This window comes from Chamaea fasciata, unplaced genomic scaffold (genome assembly GCF_029207755.1).
Source record: "Chamaea fasciata isolate MVZ Bird 193981 ecotype frontalis unplaced genomic scaffold, bChaFas1.0.hap1 SCAF_3, whole genome shotgun sequence".
Classification (NCBI taxonomy): Eukaryota; Metazoa; Chordata; class Aves; order Passeriformes; family Sylviidae; genus Chamaea; species Chamaea fasciata.
In genome coordinates this window covers 46,084,789-46,108,048 of record NW_027094088.1, presented here as the reverse complement: position 1 = coordinate 46,108,048, position 23,260 = coordinate 46,084,789, and the positions used below count along the sequence as shown (strand labels likewise).

At 37.0% G+C, this 23,260-nt stretch overlaps 1 protein-coding gene across 1 annotated transcript in view; it reads right to left on the bottom strand.

The window, feature by feature from the left end:
- Nucleotides 1–15,800, bottom strand: part of CHRM3 (cholinergic receptor muscarinic 3) — a 196,859-nt gene extending 181,059 nt beyond the window's left edge. Inside the window, exon 1 of the mRNA XM_066178848.1 lies at nucleotides 15,727–15,800. The gene's annotated coding sequence lies outside the window, so the exon portion shown is untranslated. The remainder of the gene's footprint in view (nucleotides 1–15,726) is intronic.
- Between the last annotated feature and the right edge of the window lie 7,460 nt (nucleotides 15,801–23,260).

Below are 23,260 nucleotides of genomic sequence, written 5' to 3'. Positions count from 1 at the left end.
GCGGGGGGGGTGGTTTTTGTGTTGGCTATTTGTTATTTGTGTTCTCTGGTTGGCAGGTTTTTTGGATTTTGTTTCCTCAAAGCAAAAAGGGATGGCAGGCTTCCACCACTCTAGATGTATCCCATTTCAATAGTTTCTTATTTAAATATTTCCTCTCAAAAGAGGCTTTCAATTTTAATTATATTTAATGTCAAATCTTAGATTAAAAGAAAGTTAGGATTAAAGTGAAAATGTGACCCCAGCACAGTGGTTCCTCTCACATGGAAGTTTTTTAAAGTCAGATATTCCAAAACACTCATTTCATCAGATAGAGAATGAGATTTCAGGAGATTTCAGGGATCTCTCTGAAGTGAGGTTTTACATTTTCCACAGAACTGCAAAGAACTTAAAAGCTAAGGAATTGATTTTCTTTTCACCTTTTATAAGAACAACTTAGGTAAAATGAAAATAATTTTCTGACATTTTTCCACTGACTATTTTTGTCTGCATCCATCACACATTTTTTCTGACCCTGTCTTCTGCAATTTTACATCTAAATTCTGTTGACAATTTAAGGACAATAACATGGCCCTTCCAAACATTTACTCTACCTAGTGTGCTTTTCAACTCAAAAACCCAGTAAAAATGCTGAATGATGGGTTCAATTGAGTGTACATGAGTAGAAAACATCACCACGCAAATTTAGAATTACCAACTCTTACCCAGATTTCTTTATACAAGGGAATTAAATTCTTAATTTTCCTAACCGTTAGAGTATTTTATCATGGTGGAGACCAGCATAGAAGTCAAAACAAACATGCTTGGGAAAAGACATTTTAGTCACATACAATAGTTTTTGTTGTATGTGTTCTAAATACTTTTCTGCACTTGTTTTCTAATGCTCTTTCACAGGGCAAAATTATGTATTTTCAAGTATAATAAGGCTTTCATCAAACAATCAGCAACTTTTAGCAGGTTCTACAACAGGCTACTTATTGCTGCTACATCTCACATCTCTGCTATCTTTTCAGCACAGAAGAACTAGAGTGAGGAATTGGTCCAATCCAATAAAAAGATGTGAAAAACTTGGGTTTTTTTTTTTAAAAGGCAGGTCTGTTTTCCCCCCTAGAATACTACTGAACCCAAAATACTACTGCAAAGGATGGAGTACGCAAGGGTAGGCACAGAGATAAAGTGCCTCACCTGCCACTGTTACTACTGAAATGCATGTCAAAATGCATCCTTGTTTTGATAAAGTATTTTATTGGTAAAGACCATATTTATACGAATATATTAGAATTTTAAACCAGTATTTCATGTTCACAGCTTTGCTATGTCAATGCATTATGCAATACAACCTTATAAAATTTAGGCTTTCTAAAGACAGAATTAAATTAATACAAAATGTGAAAAATGTGAAGCAGAATTGGTACAGTTATTTGGGGTCTTTTACAGGACATTACCTTTTTTTTTTAATCAAAGCCTGCAAGAACCATATCTTTATCATAAGCTCTTTCCATAACTTATTTAAAGTGATCCATTTTTAATTTCATTCATCATTTTCAGCTGTGCACCTCTGACATGCACCATCTAGCCCTGCCAAGACATTAAGGTAGGCAATAAGATAATTAGTTTTTCCTTGAACAGACTTAGAATTCACTGAAGGACTTCCTTCCAGGTGGTGAAAGAACTAAAACAAAACAAAACAAATAACCCCAAACAACATTAGAACTAGACAAAAACCTGTGAAGTTCAGCATCTAAGAAAACTGTGAGGAGACAATTTCCCACTCTGCTAGTTCTTTCCTTTAAAAAATATAAAATTAATGTGAGAAATCAAAGTCTTTTTTATATTAGCATATCTTTCCTTTACTATAAAGCAGTATATTCCACAAAATTTTCAGGAGCTTTGCAGATTGTCCTGTGCAGTGTGAGAAGCTGTAGAATGTAGAGCCATCAATACGCACAATGAACAGGGCCAGGTAAGGTAACTGCTGCAGTTGCATTTTAGTTTCTGAAGAACTACATTTTTGTATAAACAGTTATGCTGTCTCAACTTGGAGGTAGATGCTGTTTGAAGTGAATGCACTCATATGTCAGAGGACTAGCTGCATAGAGATGATCAATCACTGTGACTCAAATACAAGAGAACTGACTTACTGCTGTGAAGTGCAAAGTTATAAAAACATTTTAACAGAAGCCCCTGACCATCATTCAGTCATATGATTGAGGGGTTTGTCTTGCAGGACCAGATTCCTGAGCTGCACTTAAGGACGCTTTGGTGACCAATGTAAAAAGCTGGAAATGGTGTTTACACATTCTGCTGACAGCCTTAATCTGTCAAGAAGATGTCTGCAGAGCCAAAACAATACAAGTTTTGGCTGCCCTGTGGTATTCTGACTGCCCATAAAATGAAAAGCCATAAAAAGACTTTGATGTTTTCAAATACTTTAGGAACATGAAGGAAAAAAACAAACTTTGCAAGGACTAGCGCTGTTGTATTTTTGAATATGCAACAAAACCAAATACGGTATTATTCCCTACAAAGAAGCTTTTTAAGGAAGCTACTAAATATCAACAAATATTTAAAAAGTGAAAAACACCTGAAATACAAAGAACTAAAAATCTTGCTCACTGTAGCCAGAGTTTTAATCTGTTCCCAGAACTTAAGTGTCACAGGTGGACAGTAAGAATTTTTTGTGATTTCTCTGCTGGACACAAGACAGTTAGTTGAATTACAGTCTCAGAATTACACAGCAAACTGCAGTCTCTGTGCACCAGCATTATATTGAGACCCCACGTCCCTTCAGAAAGCTCCTGCAAGATCAGCAGGGCTCCAGCACAGCTCCAGGGACTGACACTCGTACCCACCTAAGCACCGAGGGCAGCCTGCTTTGAGAGCAGAGCCTCCAAGGTCTGCAAAATACAAAAAGAATGAATCCGAGAATGAAGTAAAAATTCTGTCCTAGATTCACGTCTCAGAAATGTGCAAGGAGTTTTAGGCTGTGCACGTCTCACTGTCATTGCCACAAAAGCCTTTCTAAAAACCAGCAATTTCCTGAGTGTCTTACGCAGCTACACAAGCACCCAGATGGAACGCAACTTAGCAATTGATTTCATTAATTAGAAAAGTTGCTTTGAAGGAACTGAACATTACTGACAGAAGCAGTTTGCAAGCATTGTTCTCTAATGAAATCTAAACTGTCATTTCAACAAAGGCAAAGGGTTTTTTTCCTAACAAGCAACCTGCACTGAAAACTAATTAGAAGCCATAGGTATTTTGCTGTACCTGACGCTCAGTGAAAGGTTAATCTTGAATCGCCAATTGCAAATGGCTCAGCTTGTACAGACAAAATTAACAAGTCACTCGAACACCCTTTATTGTCATCTTACACAAGCCTGTCCCAGGGCTGCACATCTGAAGGGCAGAGTGAGATGTGGTCATTCCCCTGCCTCTGCTGCTCTGGAGACAACCCACCAGGCCACCATGCATACTTGGAGACATGCTTGGATGCTGGATACATTAATTTTCACTCCTTAAAAGTGTAACGCAGAGAACATTTTTCATACCCGCATCTCTAATTGTATGCATAATTCTTGACTCCTGTTTTTTCTTTAAATCAGTCAAACCAGTGGTTACTACCTGGTATAACACAACAAAAAGAAAACACAAAAACCCAACAGTGCTGCCAACTACACACTGTGTAAATGCATACAAGTGGTGAAGAGCTTTCATGACAAAACAAGTAAGCAACATGTGGTTTTCAATCATGGGCTATAGTCAAACTGATTGCTATTTATACAGTTTTCTTTATTTAAATGAAAACTCCTCATCAGGTTTGATTCTACTAAAATTTGTATCAACAACATGCTAAATGACAGTTGATTATTCTGACACACTGAAAAATAACAATACATTAATTATTTGCAAAAAAAACTGGATGCATTTGTCCCCTTAAAATGATCAAAACCGGATTGCATTCAAATGAACAAGAATTTTGGCCCTTAACAACTAACACAGCTTGCTTTATGTTATGAATATGCAACATTTTAAACTGTGGAATAGCATACATTATTGCTTGAAACTCTCAAGTTTGTTTTGAGAGTGAGACCTCACAACCACAACGTCTAATGAGTCCTGAGAAATGATAATGATAATGATTCCTTTGGTCTTTAAACAAACTTGTCACTGACCTATTTTCAAAGTTTAACCAATTCATCTTGCATCTATAAAAAAAATCTACGACTCAGAGGAAAAAGAATATGATCTTCCATTAAAATACTATTTTCCAAAAAGAAAAAATGCAGAAAAAAAAATTAAACAAAGCTGAATCTGAAGCATAGTAAATGAAAAACACATCTGGCAGCACCCATTAAAAAAAAATCTAGTTATTGGCACCAGCATCCATCTCCATCATGAAGGGCAGCCTGCCCTGAGAGCAGAGGTTCTAAGCTGAATACAAAAAGACTAAGATGGTATCAGAGGATGAACTAAAAATTTTGTCCTGGATTTGCTTCACTGTGTACACAGTTTTAGATTGTACTGTCATTGCCACAAAGACCTTTCCAAAAATTGGCAATCTCCTGAGTGTCGTATGCAGCTAAACAAGTATCCAGAAGGAACACAAATTAGCAATTTTTACAAAGAATTGGCTGATATTAACTTTCCAAACAACGGATTTTCACTCAAAGGAAGAAGGGACAGTTTACCTGTGATTTATGAACAGTGAATTCCACTTGTAGCAGAGCAAGTGAAACTATGAAACATAATTTATGTTTCTCTTGCATCTTTCCTTGCTTTTTTCTCATAGAGATACCCCACCTTACTAAATTCTCATTCAATGTTTGTAATGACTTAAGGCTATTTGCCTCAACTATTCAACACTTTGAGAGATATAAAATTATTTAAGATTATATTGTAATTTTAAAAAAAATTCTAGTAACAAAGTGTTTGGCAAAGGAAGTATTTGTATCCTCAGATTATATGAGCCAAATAATATTTTCAGGACCTAGAAAAATTCCCATGCAGCCTGTTATGCTCCATAACAGTTAAATGAGCAGGTTTTCTGTACAATGATTTCTGTACAAAATTTTATGTACAAAAATTAGCACCTTTTGCTCGTGTCAGATATAAATAAAGTAGGAGAACAAAGTATAAAGTCAGAAGTGATGGCTTGAACATATATTTCAGCATTTTGCAATTTAAAAAAAAAGAAATTACTCCACAACCAGGAAATAATCCTTATCCAGGACTGATTGTGGACGGAATTTGAAAGCAGAATCATCTTACTCCCATAACGTAGCAATGAGATTGTGCTTAGCATGTGCCCCCAAAATCAGTCCTTTAGTGAACTGGTATTAGTTAACAATAAACCTCTACACAGACCAGCCATATCATCACTTGTTAAAAAAACAAACAAAACAAAAACAAACAAAAAAACCCCAACCTTGAATTACTCCCTATGATATATTAATTATATTGTAATAAAACTTCTCTAGGAGAAATCGGGTTGCAACAGCTTCATGGCACCTCCTCCTTAATGCATATAAATGTCAGCAAGCTGGATTGGAACTCAGAAGTGAGGGGATGAGACTGACTTTAACCACTTCAGAAGTCATTCATGCTCCCCTACAGTAGTATGAAGAACACCCAACCTGGTGCAGAAAATATCCACTACATACTATGTAATCCCACTATTTGAGATTACAAAATCTGGAAACCATCCTGGTTTCTTCGAAGCAAAGGTAAAATTTAAGATGTGGGGTAAAAGCAAGTAGTCAAAAATCCCCAAGGATCTTACAAGTAGATGTTCAGACTAGAAACATAAGGGAGGTTTCCAAAGGATGCTGCAGGCAGCACTGGAGAGGAAAAAAAAATTAAAAACTGTTTGGGAAGCACTTAAAAATTGTTGCAACAGCACTTTGCCTACTTGGTTTGTGGATGAACATTTGAAATGTTGATTTACCCTGAAGATTGCCTGTGATTTTCTAAGTACTTCACAGGCCACTTGTTCAAAGTACAAGTTTTGGGGAGAGAGAAGGTAAGAACTTCAAACCATGGAATACAGGAACCAGGAGAATTACTCTTTATCTCTTGCGGAAGGGAGCCAGCTGGCCCATTTGTCAGAACTTTTTCCTTACAGGGACCAAAGATATAACGGAATACCTGAAACACAGTCATCAAATTTTCTCATTTCTCGAACAACTGTATTGGAAGTAGCATCCTGACAGTAGGAGTAAAATCACAAAAGTTGGAAAGAGAGTGAGTTATAAAGTTTTGTGGGGTTTTCTTGTTGTTATTGGGTGGGTTTTTTTGTTTGTTTTGGGGTGGGGGTTTTTTTAGTTTTTTGGTTTTTCTGTTTTTTGTGAAAGTACTGTATTTAAAATCACTAAGAACCAAGTAATTTTTTCATAATTAATAAGACATACAATAGTGAAAAGAATTTGAGGTAGCAGAGAATATTCATCAGTTCACAATACTCTTTAAATTACTTAGCAAATTAGTTCAGAAGATGTCTTTTGTTACTAAGGCATAAGTACATATTGTACACATTCCAGATAACCAAGTTATATCGCTGATTTCTATAAGGATGATAAAACACAATGTTTAAAAACCTATTTTTATAATTGCTTTAGCATAATTCTAATTTTAACTTAATCCCAGGCGCAGAGGGTGAGAAAGAAAGAGAGAATAAGCAACATTTTCCCTTAAAACCCTGGTGCTTTCCTAACTAAGATGTTGCTAGGAAAATCTTAATATTCTTTTTCTGCATTACTCTTGCTCTGTTACATTGTCTCGGAAGATCTGTTTTTTAGGAAATAAGAAGGGACAGAGAATATCTTTTCTGCTAATATGCTCTAAACAAATAAGATAAAGAATTCAGATACTACAAGGATGTACTGTTCCCTGCTATGTGGTAGCTTTATTAGTAATAATCATGAGAATAAGTTACATACAAAAATCATTCAAGAGAGATTAAAGACTTATGCAAAACTTATAAAAGCTATGACCTAAAGGCTAACCTTCAGATATTAAAAACAGCTTCCAAAAGGCAAAGAACATGCTATATATGGAAAGATAATCACTTCATAAACTTTAGGCAGACATCTGAAGAAGCGTATCACTCTTGTTTTGCTTCATTAGAACAGAAATTAGAAATGCAAATGGAAAGAGAAATAATAGTTTTCAGCCTGGATGGACTCCAACAGAACTCATCCTTTGAAACTACTCTTTATCCCATACCTTTTCTGTAGGTGGAAGAGGTGCAAATGTTTGTGCATAAGAGACAGGAATATTTATACGCTCAAAAAACCCCAACTCCTCAACCTCCCTTCTCTGTGGATTATAACTTTGTTAATTCAGCCAGTTGGGCTATAGGATTCTATGCCAATGGAATTTTTGTGCTTTCAAAGACACAAAAAGAATACTTCAGCAATTGTAAAAACGATACTTTCAGGAAACTCCAGGATATTTAGCTCAAAACCTGACTTTACTTCTTGTCTGGTAATTAGACTTGAAGAGCTCAGCACATGGCCCACATGCTCAGAAACACCCCTGTGAGCACAGCAGCAAAGCCTCATCCTCCTGCTATGGGCAGGCCAGCAAGCTTCTGTCCACTCTGAGGAGATCAGGCAGTGTGTGTAGAAAACTGTGACACCACCCTTTGAACAGTAAGCACCACTATGTACTGCCAAAAGTATTCACTAATACCATCCTGCTTTTCCCTATGCCCTCTGAAATAGGCAACTGCTGAAGAACGAGAGCATGAAAATGCAACACTTGCTATCACTTAAGAACTAATTCATCAGAGAGGAGAATGATTTCAAGGTTGGTAGAGGCTCATAAGACAGGTTATTGGGCTTTTTCTACATTCTATTTCAAAATCCATGATCAAAAAAAAAAAACCAAAAAACCCCAACAAATAAAACCTAACTATAAAAACCACACAAACCCCCCCCCCCTAACAAAAAAAAAAAAAAAACCCCACCAAACCAAAACACCCCGAGAATAATTTACTAGAACATCATCAAAGAAAAATGCTTTCATTAAAGCACAATGTCCTTCTTTGGCCACAGGTAATCCCTCATTATACATGATCATTCATACTACCCACAGAATCATAACAACCTTATGACTGCTTGACTGCTTTATACAGAATAACCGGATAATTGCGTACTTTGCAAACCCTACAAGAGTACAAAACTGTGATCCTACGAGAGTACAAAATATTTTTACAACTGGTATCAAAAGGGTAAGGGAGAAAATGAAAAGTGGCTATGACTGATAGAATACTAGAAACCATATAATTAATTTTACTTAACAATCTGTTTATTGTCTCTCTTTTTTTTTTCTTTCTTTTTTTTTTTTTAATCAGATTACATGTAAAAGGAGATCTGAATTTCATTCAGCCATGTTCCAGAGCATCTGCTATTCTGGAGCTACAACTTCAGGAAAATCTCAAAATTGTGTTGGTTTTTTTTTTCCCTTAAGATACATCCTATTCGCACGGAAGATGATTAACCATATTGTTTTATCACTTCAAATAATTTTTTTAAAGTAATAAAGGATTCTGGAAAAACTAGTCTAAGTATTGAACACACTCAAAAAAATTGGTGTGTTTGTTTCCAAAGAGTAAGTTATAGGGGGGGATGGGGGGGCAAATGGTTTCTTATTTAGATTAGTGTTTGGTTAGTTTTGTCTTTAGAAAAGAGTTGTGTTCTTGTTAAAAACAAACCTGATGACTAAAACTGTTTTTAAATGTTTCATTCACATGAGTATTTTGCTACTGCTGTTGTTTTTAATAAAAGAGATGATGCTATTTGTAGACATTCTTCACAGAAAGCAGTTGAACTTAGTGCCCATTCATTTTGAAATAAAATCAATAAAGATCAATCAATACTATCTACACCTGTATCTGGAACAGAACATGACAATTCTGACAGGGAGAGATCTAAAACACAGTGTCTTTTTCCTCCAAGTAGAATTAACCAGCAGTTCCTCAGACACTCTGGTGACAGGGAACTGTGTTTATATTTTAGATAGCGACCATGATAAGCCAAACATTAGTGACCTTCTCTTTCCAGGCAAAACAAACTATTTTTGTAATGGAGTTTGTTTCTCCAAAGGCTTCTAACAGACAGTAATTGTAAATGTATGATTTTAATCTCATCTTGAGGAATTTGTGCTGAAGTTCACTTTGTACATCCAGCCAAACTAAAGATTTTCATAACCTGTGAACTGAAAATATTTGATTCTCAAAAAGATGCTAACATTTTCCTTTATATATCAGAGTGTAATCTACCAAAGTGAGACTGAAGACTTCTTAATAGGAAATACATTCATAAATTGTCAATATTATAGTTGTTTCTTCCCAAGTAAAACTCATGCATCAGTGTCTGGTTTGTTTTTATTTGCTTTCATGTTTTTCCTTTGCTTAGCTCTCTGTCAGGCTTGAAGCAGCTTTACTGGCTTTTTAAACACATTTGTTTCAGAAGCTTGTAGGAACATAAGAGAGTTGTACTGCCTCTGAAAGGAGTCCAAAGAGCTCAGACTGTCACTTCCAACAGTGGCCAAAAGCAAATGCCCAGGCAGGAACATAAGTTATTCACAAGGTTAACCCACCTATTCCCCAGCTTCCAGACACAATCACTGAGCCACATATGGTGGTGGCTTCTGTGAATGGTATTATCTCCATCTCCTAAAAGCCCTTTCCAATTCTTTCAGCTTCCCTCACTATTCCAAATAAGTTTACACCATCAGCAAACCTTGCCATTCAGCTGGTCTCCAATTCACCTGAATGAGCATTTTTAATGTCAAGTTAATCAATATTTGCAATATCAGATACAATGAAATCATGATAATACAAGATGAAGAAACATCCTCATTACAAGGGGGTCTGTATGTTTCTTTTCTCAGTTCTCAGAAAAAACTCTCCAAAAATGGAATGCAGATATATGAGTCTAGTCTCTAACTTGTGAGGTTTCTACAAGTTTCAGGATGAATAGGTAGTGGACAGAGACAGCAGTAAAGAAAGAAAGGCTATTAAAAATGGGCGAGAAACACTAAGCATTAATCTGCTTTGCCTTGCAGACATTCCATCTGCTGGCACCAGGAGTATCTGCAGATCTGTCCTTTCTGAATCAAGTCCACCCAAGAGAGGATGATAGGAAAATGTGGATGACATAAGAAAGAAAAAAAAATTAACAACAAATAAACCTCAGTTATTTTCTTTGCTTATAGAACTAACTGTTTCAAATTCCAGATCTAACTGAGCATCCCTTTATTAGGGAAAAAACCAAAACCCACCAAGATGCTGTTTTACCAGCAAAGAGTAAGAGCCATATTCTGGTAATGGCTGAATTTCCTGTGCATGTGAGAAAGAAAAAAGAGAAAGCAATAGAGCTTAGAACACCATTTTATTTTTCTTCTATAAGAAGTCATGTCACAAAGGGAAAGCCCCATTACTGTGAAAAACGGTTAATTATTTTCCTATAAACAGAGACTTATTGACTGGATGTTAGATACTGAGAGAGGTAAAGATGTGAGGCTACACTGAGGTCAACCCAAAATTAAGTGTGCCTGGGGTTGGATGGATGACTTGGAAAATGCTCTTCATCTTATCCTTCACAGGAATCCTGTCAGTCCCCATCACCAAGTTAAACAGAGCATCCAGTGGCATGCCTAGTGATGGAGGAGCTTGTCTATACAAAAGACTTTCCAAACCCAATGAACTTTTGTACCTGCCTAGGGAGATGTGGAGGAGGTCTTTATTTCCAGGAAAGGCAGAAAGGCTCCAAGGAAATGTCCTGCAGGAGCAGAGAAACACAGGGGAAGGAGTAAGACTCACTGAGGGTGCCAGATGGGAAAAACCTGTGTTCACACCTGGTAAGTTTCTTACACCTTTCTTCTACCTTAATATTCCAAGGTTCTCAGAGCAAGCTAACTTCCTAAAAAATCAGAAAATTATGACAACACAAAGAAGAACACCTTAAAACTTGACTCTATGGGACATTTGTTGTTTTCTTGCACTGTTGGTAAGCCTTCAAATGACCTTTTCAAAGTCTTGTGTACAACCTGTGGCCCATATAGTGCCAGAAATTTTAAGTAACATGCCATTGGCAGAGCTCAGGAAAACAAAATTAATGAGGCAGTTGTGTTACTGGGACTGCTTCTTCAAATTCTACTGAATATACAGCTTACTACAGCTACTTCGTGTGTGCGCCCACAAATATGCAGGAAGTGTTAGAGAAATACAAAGAGGTAAATACCAAATCCCCAGCTGGGTTTCTGTTGCATAACTCTGAAATTGATGGAAATCTCCCTGATTTCAAAGACCTGACACCTCCCTAAGCTAAAGGATCTTAAAGACCCCTTAAAGCAACCTGACTCATGTAACTTGCGATATAGAGCAAGAATAGATTTAAAGGGGCAGGAAGCATTCTGGTGGTAAGAGGAGAGGAAAACTTACTATGTGAAAGGCCATTACCAATAATCATATTTTAGGGGCTCATCACAACAACTCTGTAAATTAAGGAAAGTAAAAATCAGTGCACATTCCAGGGAAGCAGCTGCTCCTGAGCAGGTACCTGCACACCAACTGAATATCCAATTTCTGTATTCGATATAGGGACAGAATTTGTCACTCGTCCCCCTGCTGGAAACTGCTGAGAACAAAAAGCACAGCAGAAGGAAGGCAGAAACAACACTCTCTCAATATCAACAGCTTGGTGCTTGTATAGTATTTACAGGGGAATGCTGCCAAGACATTGACCTCCAACAAAGCCTAGAGTGCGTGAATCAGTGAGGTTCAGCATAATCCCCTCATAAAATCTGGTGGTGAGTCACTGTCTTAAATAGCTTCCTGCTCGCTTTGCAAATGAGGAAGAGGCAGGAAAGGGATGAATGGACAAACGAATAAACATTAGTATATTTCTTTTCTTTGAAATTCTGGCTCTGAAGAGGACACAGGTGAAGAGAAAGCAGCAGCAGTTGCTCAAGGCTATCACACATGAAAAATGGTAAAGAAAAGGGCCAGACAAGAAGATGTATGACAGGGTTCCAGACAAAAAGATTAATGTCTTCTTAAGACAGTCTAATTCTCAGACATATTATCAGCATAAGCATTGCTTAACAGTTTTGGGGCTGAATAAACAATGTCATATCTTCATTGCAGAGCTTTAAAAATGTTTCTTGTCTAAAAGACAATCATAAAATAGTTTGGGCTGGAAGGGACTTTTAGAGGTCATCTAGTCCAATCCCCCTACAATTAGAAGGGACACTTTCAACAAGCCCAGGTTTCTCAGATTCCTGTCTAGCCTGACTCCAGTTTCTGGGAATGGAGCATCCACCACCTCTCTGGGTAACCTGTTCCAGTCTTAACCACCTTCATTAAAAAAAAAAAATAAAAAAAATTGCCTTATATCTATAAATTTAACCCCTTTCAGTTTAAAACTATTACCCCTTGTCCCGTCACTACAGGCCCTGCTAAAATGTCCCTCTCCAGTTTTCTTGTGGGCCTCCTTTGAGTACTGAAAGGCCACAGTAAGGTCTTCCCAGGGCCTCGTCTCCAAGCTGAACAACCCCATCTCTCTCAGTTCTTCCCCATAGGAGAGGTGCTTCATCCCCTTCGTCATCCTCATGGCCCTCCTTTGGACCAACTCTTAAGTCTAGGATGCCTTTTTTCAATTACGATTCTGGGTTTCCAGATAAAGCTATTTAAATGACCCTGAATATCATAAATAACTTTATTAAGTTATGACTGGTGACTGGACGAAACTCCAGTTGTGCATACCCATATATCTACAAATAAAAAAAATGTAATCTGTGCTTCCTAAAGGCAAAGAATCAGAGGATCTGTAAAATCCTTTAAACTTGGACTTTAAGGCATGAAAAGGACCTACCACATACAAAGCCACCTTCAATGTCATGTGAGAAAAAAAGTATTTTAAAGGACTAATTTTTCCCTATGAAGAAGTAAAGGGCAAAATTTCCCTTACAGCTTGCGACAGAAAGAGAGCCTTAATTCTACATTTTTCTATGAAATTTGCAAACATCTTACAGGTAACTGACTAATTTTTCAGTTCATTGCTTGGCTAGAAATACTGAAATTAAATTTGGAGCTGTCACGTCCTTGGAGTCACCTGTTTATACTGGGAGAGTGTCAGGAAGAGATCTGCTTTCAAAGACAGCGGTGTCAGCAGATGCTGCTGTAATTAGGGTACCAGACTGACTTTCATCAGTAAGATGATCCATTCCTTGCTTCAAAATACCATTCCTGCAAGGCCTTGAGAAAGTCTCTTAACCATTTATACACGCCACCTTCAAAAATGAGTCAGGTTATAGAAATTACATCAAGAAACTAGGTTAATCAGGATATACCTGGATTCAAATTAATCAAATCTCCCTAAAAGGGATTCCCATTTCTTAAACATGTATATTTGTTTATGAAAAAGGTGAAAACTTTAAATACATATTTTTAATTGCTTCCTGCTTTAAATGTGTTGAGCAATTTTAAAATATTTAAAATGCTTTGGCATCTAGTCAAATAATATGAAAAATGAAAATTAATTTCTATCATTTTCCTTTTTCTATTGTCAAGATGCAAGTTTTCTCTGGTTTGTCATCTTCCAGGAATGGCCAGTTTTACTAATCACAGAAAGCTCATTTGGCTATTTACAATCCTCTTGTGCTCCATAAAAGGCAATTAAAACAAAACTTCACGTTAAGATGTCTTTATTTCATCAGATGCATGGATGATTCAATTCTGCTTAATTACTTTGATGTGTAACTTGGTTTGGGATAGCAGAAAAAAATGAAGGAAACAAACCAAAAAGCATGGCTGAACAAAGGGAGTCAAGGTACCCAATACTTTTATCTCAGAAATGCATATGTCTATTAGAGCTACAGGAAGCCTTTGCATATGAATTCATCATTAACTTTGCATGTTTTTGTCAGAAATTCACAGGGAGGAGGTCTCAACTACAGGGACAGAAAGCAAAGAAAATATTTTTCTTTTCTTTTATGCCCCAATGCCCTCAATTCTACCTCGCCTCCCCCCCCGCCAACCTTTTTCTATTACGTGCAATACAATATGACTCTTTCTGTACAGATGTATGCCAGCATACTTGTCTCCATACTGCAATATAAGAATGGTAGTAACAGGAGAAGAATCTAAACTTGTCAGAATTTTTATTATTACTCTAGTGATAGGCATAAAGCAAATTACACCACAATCACCAAAACTTGTTTTTAAATCTCTAATCATTCAGTAATGGGACAACATCAATATCAATTACAAGAGAAATTATTTGTTCCCAAGAAGTTATAGCCTGAAGTCAGAAAGCAGGGTTTCTCTTTAGAAGAGATCTATAAATTACATTGTATTTCTGGAAGATCTTCAGGAGAGAATGAGCAATCTCAGGCAGAGGATTAGGAACTTCCAGTTAACTTCCTTGAAACCTTACCAGCTTGTGGCAGAGGTAGGGACACAAAGAATTTTTTCTCTCATTCTAGAGCCTATCAGGTGGACTACAGGAATCTGTTTTTTAAATTTTTCCACACTTTGTATTTTCTTGTCATAGCAAATCTGTGGCATGGAGCAACCACAAGACTAAATAAAGGAAGGACACTGTCACAACACACTGTGTAGCTTACACATCAAATGGAATCCTCAGGATTACTGTGATCAGCTGTTACTGTACTACCCAGAACTGGTACATTTAGTTTTTAATTCAGGAGAGTGGCATGTGGGAAGAGTATAACAGGGCTATTGTTAGTGGAGGGATTGATAGGAGGGGAAAACCCTCTAAGACACTCTTGCCCAAACCAAGTCTTCAGACAGGGGCTCTAGGTGCTCTCTCTGTAGGTAAGAGCCTGTCTTGGACTTCCAAAATGCAATTCATTCCAGGCTTAATTTAGCCTTTGGGAACATACACTGTGGCACTGGAGCAGAAGACTGTGGGGTGAGACTCTTCCATAGACAACAACAAGGAACCCAGTACTAAAAAATCCAAAGAGGGATCATTTGTTTTGTAGTGTTTTCCCCAGGATGATGAACTGGCCGCAGCCACACAGGAAGGCCTGCCAGCCTTAGTTATCCCAGATCTGCAGGGCATTACCATCCTCACACCTGGCCACCCTGGCACCTCACTGCCCAGCCAAGGAACTGCTCAAAAAATTTTGTCTTTAGGCCTGATCACTCAGGGAGAAGCAAAGGAGGAGTGCATGAAGAGAGAGGATGCAACTAGGGTAACACCTGGACCCAAAAGCCAAGAACTTCTCACAGGTCGTACAGTGCAAGGCTATGTCTGTGCTGTTAGCAAATACTCACACTAGGTCTGCTTCGAAAGAAAACTGGAGAAGCCAGCAGACAGGGAGAGGCAGAAGGAGCCACACAAGAAACCTGAGTTAAGGACTGCTTTAACAATATTCACATGGTGCCTCTGTGACACAGGAAAGACCAGCTGGCCACACAGAGGGGATATTGCCACAAAATACATTTAGTAAAGCACGTTGATACACCATGCCTGTAATGGGAAAAACAGAACCAACAAGCTGTAGACAAAAAGGAGCCAGTTGGAAATCACTCAGAGTAGATGTCTTAGAGACATAAGCAAAGACATTTTGAAGGAAAGAGATAAGCATGCAATCCTTTTGGAAATAAAGGATGCTTCCCTTCTAGCATAAGCCAGAAGAGGTAAGAGCCCTAAAAGCATAAGCTATTAAAGCAGCCACTGCCCAAAGACTTACTCAAGTTCTGGAAAATCCCACCACTCAACGGAGAGTAGACTGGTAGGAACTGGAACGACTTCTTGACAGCGATATTTCACCATCAGTTTACAGCAGCTGAAGAGTAACAGATGCACAGGACACTGCTGCAGAGAGGCTGCCCACCTCCCCTGGTGACAAGAGAATGCTTACATTAGATGTCCTTTCCAAAAAAAATGCTATGGATGTTCTCCATCTCCTCCCCTAAACAAACTGCAATTTGTTTATAAACAACATCACCTGTCAAACATACAGTCGCAATCTATTTGGAAAACCTAGTTTTATTTTATTTTTGATTGATTTTTTTAGATGTGCCCATCATCCCAAAATGCACTTGAATTTGCTTGTTTTATACTACTAGACCAGCTCAGTCTGTCCAATGTTTTAAAGCCATGCCCCCTCTGCTTTGGTAACTGGGGAAGGTTTCTAAGTGCTTCTTCTGCCCAAAGTGCAGCAAGGGAAAGAAGAGAAGACAAAGGCATAAGTCTAAAAAAACCCACCCCAAAACAAAAACAAACAAATACAAAAAATTTAAAAAACAAACACCACACCCTTCCCCAGTAATTCCCAGCAGAATCATCTTTAGAATGATGTTTTCTTTTCTTGACATAGACAATTTTAAGAAGGCTCTGAAATCTGTTACTCACATAAGCCACAACCAACTACACCAATATAACACAGACCAGGACAGGAAGCACATGACTAAATAGCATGACACTGAGGTGAAGATGGAATTTTTGAGCTCTTACATTCTTCACTGGAAAGCCTCCCCATGATCATATTTTCATGGAAAATGTTTCTCAAAAGATCAAGTACCTAGACCTGCAAAGCAGGAGAGAGAGAGAGCTGCCACACAAAACCCAGAAAAAGGATTTAACTGAACTGGGCATGCCCACCAGCACCCCACATCCCCCTGCACAGATGTAGGGGAGAAGGAGAAAAGAGAAAGTACATCCATCTACTTTTTTATTAAGACAAAATGGAGACTTCCCAATTTTTGTTTCCTCACTGGAACAAAACCACAAATTTTAAAGTGGTTTCTAAAAAGCAGTATTTTGGTTTTCAACAACCACTAGCAATAATCCATTACCTCTAGTGTCAGCTCCAAGCATTTGAAAGCTGCAGATCACATCAGACATCTGGTTTTAAAAGGCAAATTGCTGACTCATTTCTGATCCACCATGCTTGACATTCACATCCTCTCTTAATGATAGCCCAACCCTTTTGTTTCTTCCCTGCACTATCTTAAATAAGCTTATATTAATTGCCCATTAGATATAATCAGTGTTGAGGATAATACTGCAGCATATTTCAAGTCCTTTCATAAATCAAATTAAAGATCTTTGTTATATTTTCTTAAAGGATTACTTTTATGCCTGCATTATCATTCTACTTCTACAATTACCCAACCAATTAATTTTTCAAGTTTATATACATTTAACATTTTAACATTAACATTTACATATATTTACATTTTAACTAATCAAAAACTAATTTTTAAAAAAGTGTTGTTTCTGAACCAGTAAAAATTGAAACCTTAGCTTCCAATTAGCAAAATACACAGGCAGAAAAAAAAAAAAATTTTCTTTAAAATAGTTTTAAACAACGCACTAACTATTTGTTCACACTTTTTAAAGATTAAAAAGTTTAAAAATTAAAAATTTGCCATTACAACTGTGAATTTTAAAGGAACTTTATTCTCTTTACAAGCACTTCACACAAAGAGCCACTACTTCAAAAGTCAAAAATGGGAAAATGTTAAAAAAAAAAAAAAAAAAAAAAAAATTCCCACACAGGAAAAGGCCAATTAACTTAAATATTAATTTAAAAGCAGACTACCAAGAGGGGGGGGGAAAGAAAATTATGAAGCTCAAGGATCTATGCTTTCTGTTTTATCTGCCTTAAAAACGAAGAAAAGATTGAGTTAAATTTCAAACAATTTTATAATTGAAGTAATGTAATCCCTCTGTGTAGAAAAGAGATCAGGATAAACTCCACTGGCATGGATCTGAAATGGGATTTCTGGTATAATGTCCTCTGAAAGCCAGGTCATGATTGTCAAAACCAGGTAATGAAGCAACACAGAGTAAGCAGGGACCCAGAGGGGCTCTGTGTTATGAGCAGACCACTGATCAGAAAAACACTAATGCATATGCAACTAGTGAGAGATAAAATACTGGAGCACAACAAATTTTTTTTTCATTAAAAGACGAAAGCTAAAGCCATGGAAGCAGCAATGGATATACTTTTTTCCCTTAAAGAAATTGGTTTACCCAGACTTAAATTAGTTTCATTGTTAATTTTGTTTTAGCTACATTTGAAGAGGACCTAGAGGCATGAAACTGTGTCCTCTGCTTTCAAACTTTAAACCACTTCTTTGTGCAGAGGAGAAAAACTGAAAATACCATTAAAAAAAATCCTACTGCATGACTATATTTGTGGAAGACAAAAAGGTATGGACCCAAAAGCAGATCTCTTAATGACAAGAAAAATATCTAGGAGTCATTAGCAATTCAATTTTTATTTTAATAATGTAAAAAAATTCAAATATATATATATGTATGTTACCTGGAAAAGATAGTTTTTAGCTTTTTATCTGGTACTGGATTTGATGAATGCAGAATTACATGGACAAGGAATATGCCTGCTATAACTGAAGCACAGCATTTAAAATTACTATTGGTCAATCTGCCTAAGCAGCCAGACTTATAAGATACCTAGGCCCCTTAGAGCTGCCTTGATTCTCAGCAAAGTTGCTAGTTACTAAACATGTTTTCAAACACAACTAATTATTTTAAGCCAACTTATTTTGCAAAGCCCAAATGTTGAGGGGGAAAAAAATTAAAAGCAGAGTTGACACAGAATGAGGCTTAAGCAAATTAATCCCAAGGCTGTTGGCTTTGAATACTCCCACTGGGAAATAGTATTCAATATCACAGTTATGTGTGGATGAGTTGTGTGCCCCATCCTTCCAACTTGTTTTCCTTTAACTTAATAAAGTCCTTTTAGCTTTGTCAACCTGCTGTAATTGCAGTTTCATGAAATTGATAACACTGTGCCTAGTGCTCAACTTTCACTTTATTAACCCTATCAAGGCCCTCGCCTGTAAATCTCCACAACACTTGAACTTTGTGATTCAATGATCTTCGTTCATTCTCCAACAATTAAAGGATTGTCTTATTTTGGTACGCAGGGCTTCTAGAACCTTTCTAGTTTAAACTTCATAGAGACCGGGTTTAACTGAATGCATAGGGGAGATTCTTGGAAAATAAATTATTCCTAATGCCCCTGGTACATGAACAATTGTTGACCTTCTAAGGATACCTTGAGATTTATGAATCCTCTTTGTCTGAACTGCCATTTTGCAAGAAATGGTAATTACCAAGCCTTTCAAAGTAGCTATACTAATTCAAGCACAGTAAATGCTAAACAGTAAAGAATGTTACTACAGTATTTTACTATATCAAAAAGATGGAAAACATGGCACATGTTAACAGAGTCTAATACTTAGCATTCTTTTAAAAATAAATGTTATTTTAAACACAGAAGAGCCTCTTCAAAGTAGTTATGTAGGAATAAAAAAATACTGTTGCATTAGACAAATAGATATAAACATTACAAGCAATATTTTTTCCTGTTTTTCCTTCCCCTCCCATTAAAATAATTTTACCACCATCTTATCATTCTTCAGCTGTCCCTCAGACGCGCATACAACACAGATCCTGCTATCTACCATGGCACAGTAACTGAAGAATCTTACACAAGAGAACTTTGTGTTCATTCCCTTGATAAATATTAATTAACGTATATTAAACCAAAACGAAACAAAACAACACAACAAAAAAAGCCAACCACAACTTTTTGACATTGAATAGCTTTAGAGATCAACCATCTCTATGAAAATTCTATTTTGAAGAGGCATTCCCACACTGGCCCAGCCCTTCCTGCGCTGATCAAGGGAAGCATTACGCGACAAAGGCAGCACTAAAGCTAAACTTAACTTCACCAAGACTAAACTCAAGAAAGTGAAGCCTGCTAAAGTACATTCACTGGGCAATGTCATGCCTGATTTTAAACATCACTTTCTCCTCATTAAGTTGAGCATTTCAGCAGCTTTATACTTTTCAATTTAAATATTTAATTTAATTCTATACTTGCATCTTCAGCAAATACAGTATCTCAAGAATTTTCCCCTCACCTTCTGAAAGAAAGAAATTACAAAAAGAAATCCATAAGTTGCCCAAATGGTAGTCTTTACAGGAATTGTTCTGCTCTGAAGAGGGATAATAATGTCATTTCCTAGTGTAAGCACTTTCCACAGCTCTTCCCATTCACAATGCCCTCACTCTTAATATAAGCCTAAATATCTGCTTTAGTGAATTAAGATGAAAATATTTTTAACTTATGTGTAGATAGCATCCAAATCATCGCTCATTCTTTTTATACTCAGCCAACTAGCTTAATTGAATGGGAAGCCATTACAAAGGTAAAAAGTCAGTGAGATTCAGCAGAAATACATACAGAAATGTCACACAGAACAGCAGTAAAGTAGAAGGGTGATATAAGAGACGCTACTCAGCAAGAGGTTTTGGCATGAAAACATTTTCTGCTAATGATATAACTCAGATTATCTGGCTGCATCAAAGAGAGGCAGAAGCTAGTGTCTAAAATGATGAAGCTACTGAAACGGTAATAAAGACTTGCATTTATGAGCAGAACCATTAGATAATGCTACAGACCATAAATTAGTGTGCCAATAACACAGCATTTGGAAAGACAGACTTGTGATCTACCACCCTTTCATGGTCTGGCTTAAGATTTTAGGGACTTCACCATGTGCCTTCCCAGAGGATGAACACCAAGTATTGTTATTGGGCCTCCCCTATATCCATAGCAGAGCTGAGTTATCCTTGATTCTCCCAGACAACCTTTAGGATCAAGGATTCTTTCCTATGAGCACGGGTGTGATCACAACTCTCTACTACTTTTAGGAAAATAATTATCTTGCTTTATGTCTCTCTTTTACTTCTTGTTGCTGTCAAGCTGGAATACATGGCTTTCTCTCACTCCTCAGTATATCAAAGACACACTGAGGTACCTTTTTGCTAATATCTCCAGTTTACCTAACCCATGGTTTTGCACCACATTCAGAAGCTGTCCTTTGCCCATTACGATGCTGTAATGCAAAAGATCAGCAGATTTCCTCTGCTCCTCCAAGGAACCTGTCCCTGCACAACTTTGGACCATGACAGAGAAGTAAATTCTGAGAAAAGAGTTCTGTGACCCTGCAACTTAACAACACATGAATATCATCATAGGACCTAATCAATTCCCCCATGCTGACAATTGACTTTTAGACAACCTACAGTGTGTCTCAGCCACAAACCATTTGTGGGTTGCTAATCACCATGTGTAGGATGCCACTTTAACACATGGCTTAGTTAAGAAGGGATCTTTTTCACTACTTTAACACCAGATTATCAGGTAGCTAGGTCCTCAGCTGCACCACCATATCAAGTCTAGCTATTTAGAACTGTCTAGTGACTTTTCTTAATATTAAGGACTAAAACTAAATGCAAATTTTGAGAAAGGAAAAATGGCTCCTCAGAAGTTATGGCTACAAGGTAAATCTGATTGAACCTATACCACAAATAAGAATCTTGAAATAATTGATTTCGCACCTGTACAGAAATACTTACAGCTATAGCAAGTCATTGAACCATGAAAATAAATATAAAATTGAAAAGGGAAAAAAAAACCCCAAATAAACTCTCAACTTTTTAGTCTGTTTTTCTAAAGAAGTTAGCACAAAGCTACACAAAATATAAGTTATGTTTTCATGGTGTTGTGGATAATTTTGGGGAGGACAGTTTTAGTCTTTGGTCTTGGCTCATGTTCTAGATCATAAATCCAGAATTAACAAAACATATTAAAAATTCCATATAATACCAAAATATTGCAGCTTTATACAGTAAAATATATAACAACACATTTTCCAGAAGACATTGTATGTAAAACTATAAATTTGACTCTCTCTTGTCATTTCTACCAGATGAAGAAATCTCACTAGACCCACAGCCCTTGAGCTGTTCCTCACTGGTCAAAAAGACACATTTAAATCAGGATTTGAAGAAGAAAGAAAGAAATACAAAACAAGAAAAACTGGAAAGGTACAATTACTAAGCAGGGGATTGTTTGTCTGTTTTATTTTCAGGCGTGCAATACTGTTGCCACTTTCAAAAATCCAGCCCTGCATATGTGCATGCTCTTCATGACATAAAAAATTCAGAGAACATAATGCTTAATTTATTTTCCTCACAGAATAGTAACTAGAAAATATCTTGAACTGCATGGACATCCAAAGGTCAAAACGCACAGAAACTGAGTTGAAATAAAAGTGCAAGGTGACTGATGTCAAGAAAGGCAGTTTAGTTAATATTAGCACAACTCTCCAATTAGCACTGCTGAGAAGCAGCATTTAATCTGAGCAGAACTCACATCTGACAAGGCACTGCTTCTTCCAAGTTAGCTCAATTACTTTCACTTGGCAGAACACAGTGCACGTAGATGTACCAGGAGTGCTGCTGAAAAAATCATCTCTCATGGAGGACCGTAACAGCAGCACTTTTACTCCCTGCCTTTGAGGAACTTGGGTACCACTTCCTGTAACGATGTTTTAAGCAGGTATTATAAATTTCTCTTTTCCTCAGTCCCGATGCCTAACAGATAATCAAGTCAACAGACATCCAGACTGAATATATACACAGGAAAAATGCCATTTGCTGGCACTTTCCTGAGCCAAGGGACTAATTTGTGATGAACACCAATCTATTCTGATACACAGAAACTGTAAGAATGAAATTCAGCCAGCTGTAACTCCTTCTGGAGACCTTGCTGTGGTTTGAAGAATTCTAGGACTAAATTGATATTTTGCCAGTGCTTTAGGATGGTATTAACAATTAATCCCAGAGGGATCAAGCAAATGGTGCTTTCAGGAGTATGAGCTCAAAGCCAAGTACTAATCTTTATTTACGAGTGTTTACTTCTGTCTTCTGTTTTATGCACAAGTTGCTTTGCATATACAAAATCAGACTTTGAGGTACTTGAGCTGTCTGCTCTGAAGGACCCAGGTCCAGGAAATCAGAACTGAGAGGATTTCTCATCAGTTTAATGGTATTTCTGGAGAACCAGGAGCAAGGAGCTAGAACTTGTGCCTTTTTTCCCCTCTTTTTTGTTATTAACCATTCATAATAAAATGATGTCCTTTTTCCCCATTCTTCTTTATTCCCAAAAAAATTTTTCATTCTGAGGAAAGACACAGCTCCTGATACTGCCAGGTTCTTGTTAGACACCTGCCTTCAAACTGGCTAAGATCTCTCGACTCAGGATGACATTTAAAACAAGATATTTAGCCTCAGACAATTTCCAATTTCAAGATATATTTTTTGTTTGCTTTCAGAAAATTTCTAACCAGCTTTAGATGGTGTGCATATCTATACACTGATCTTCTCAGAAA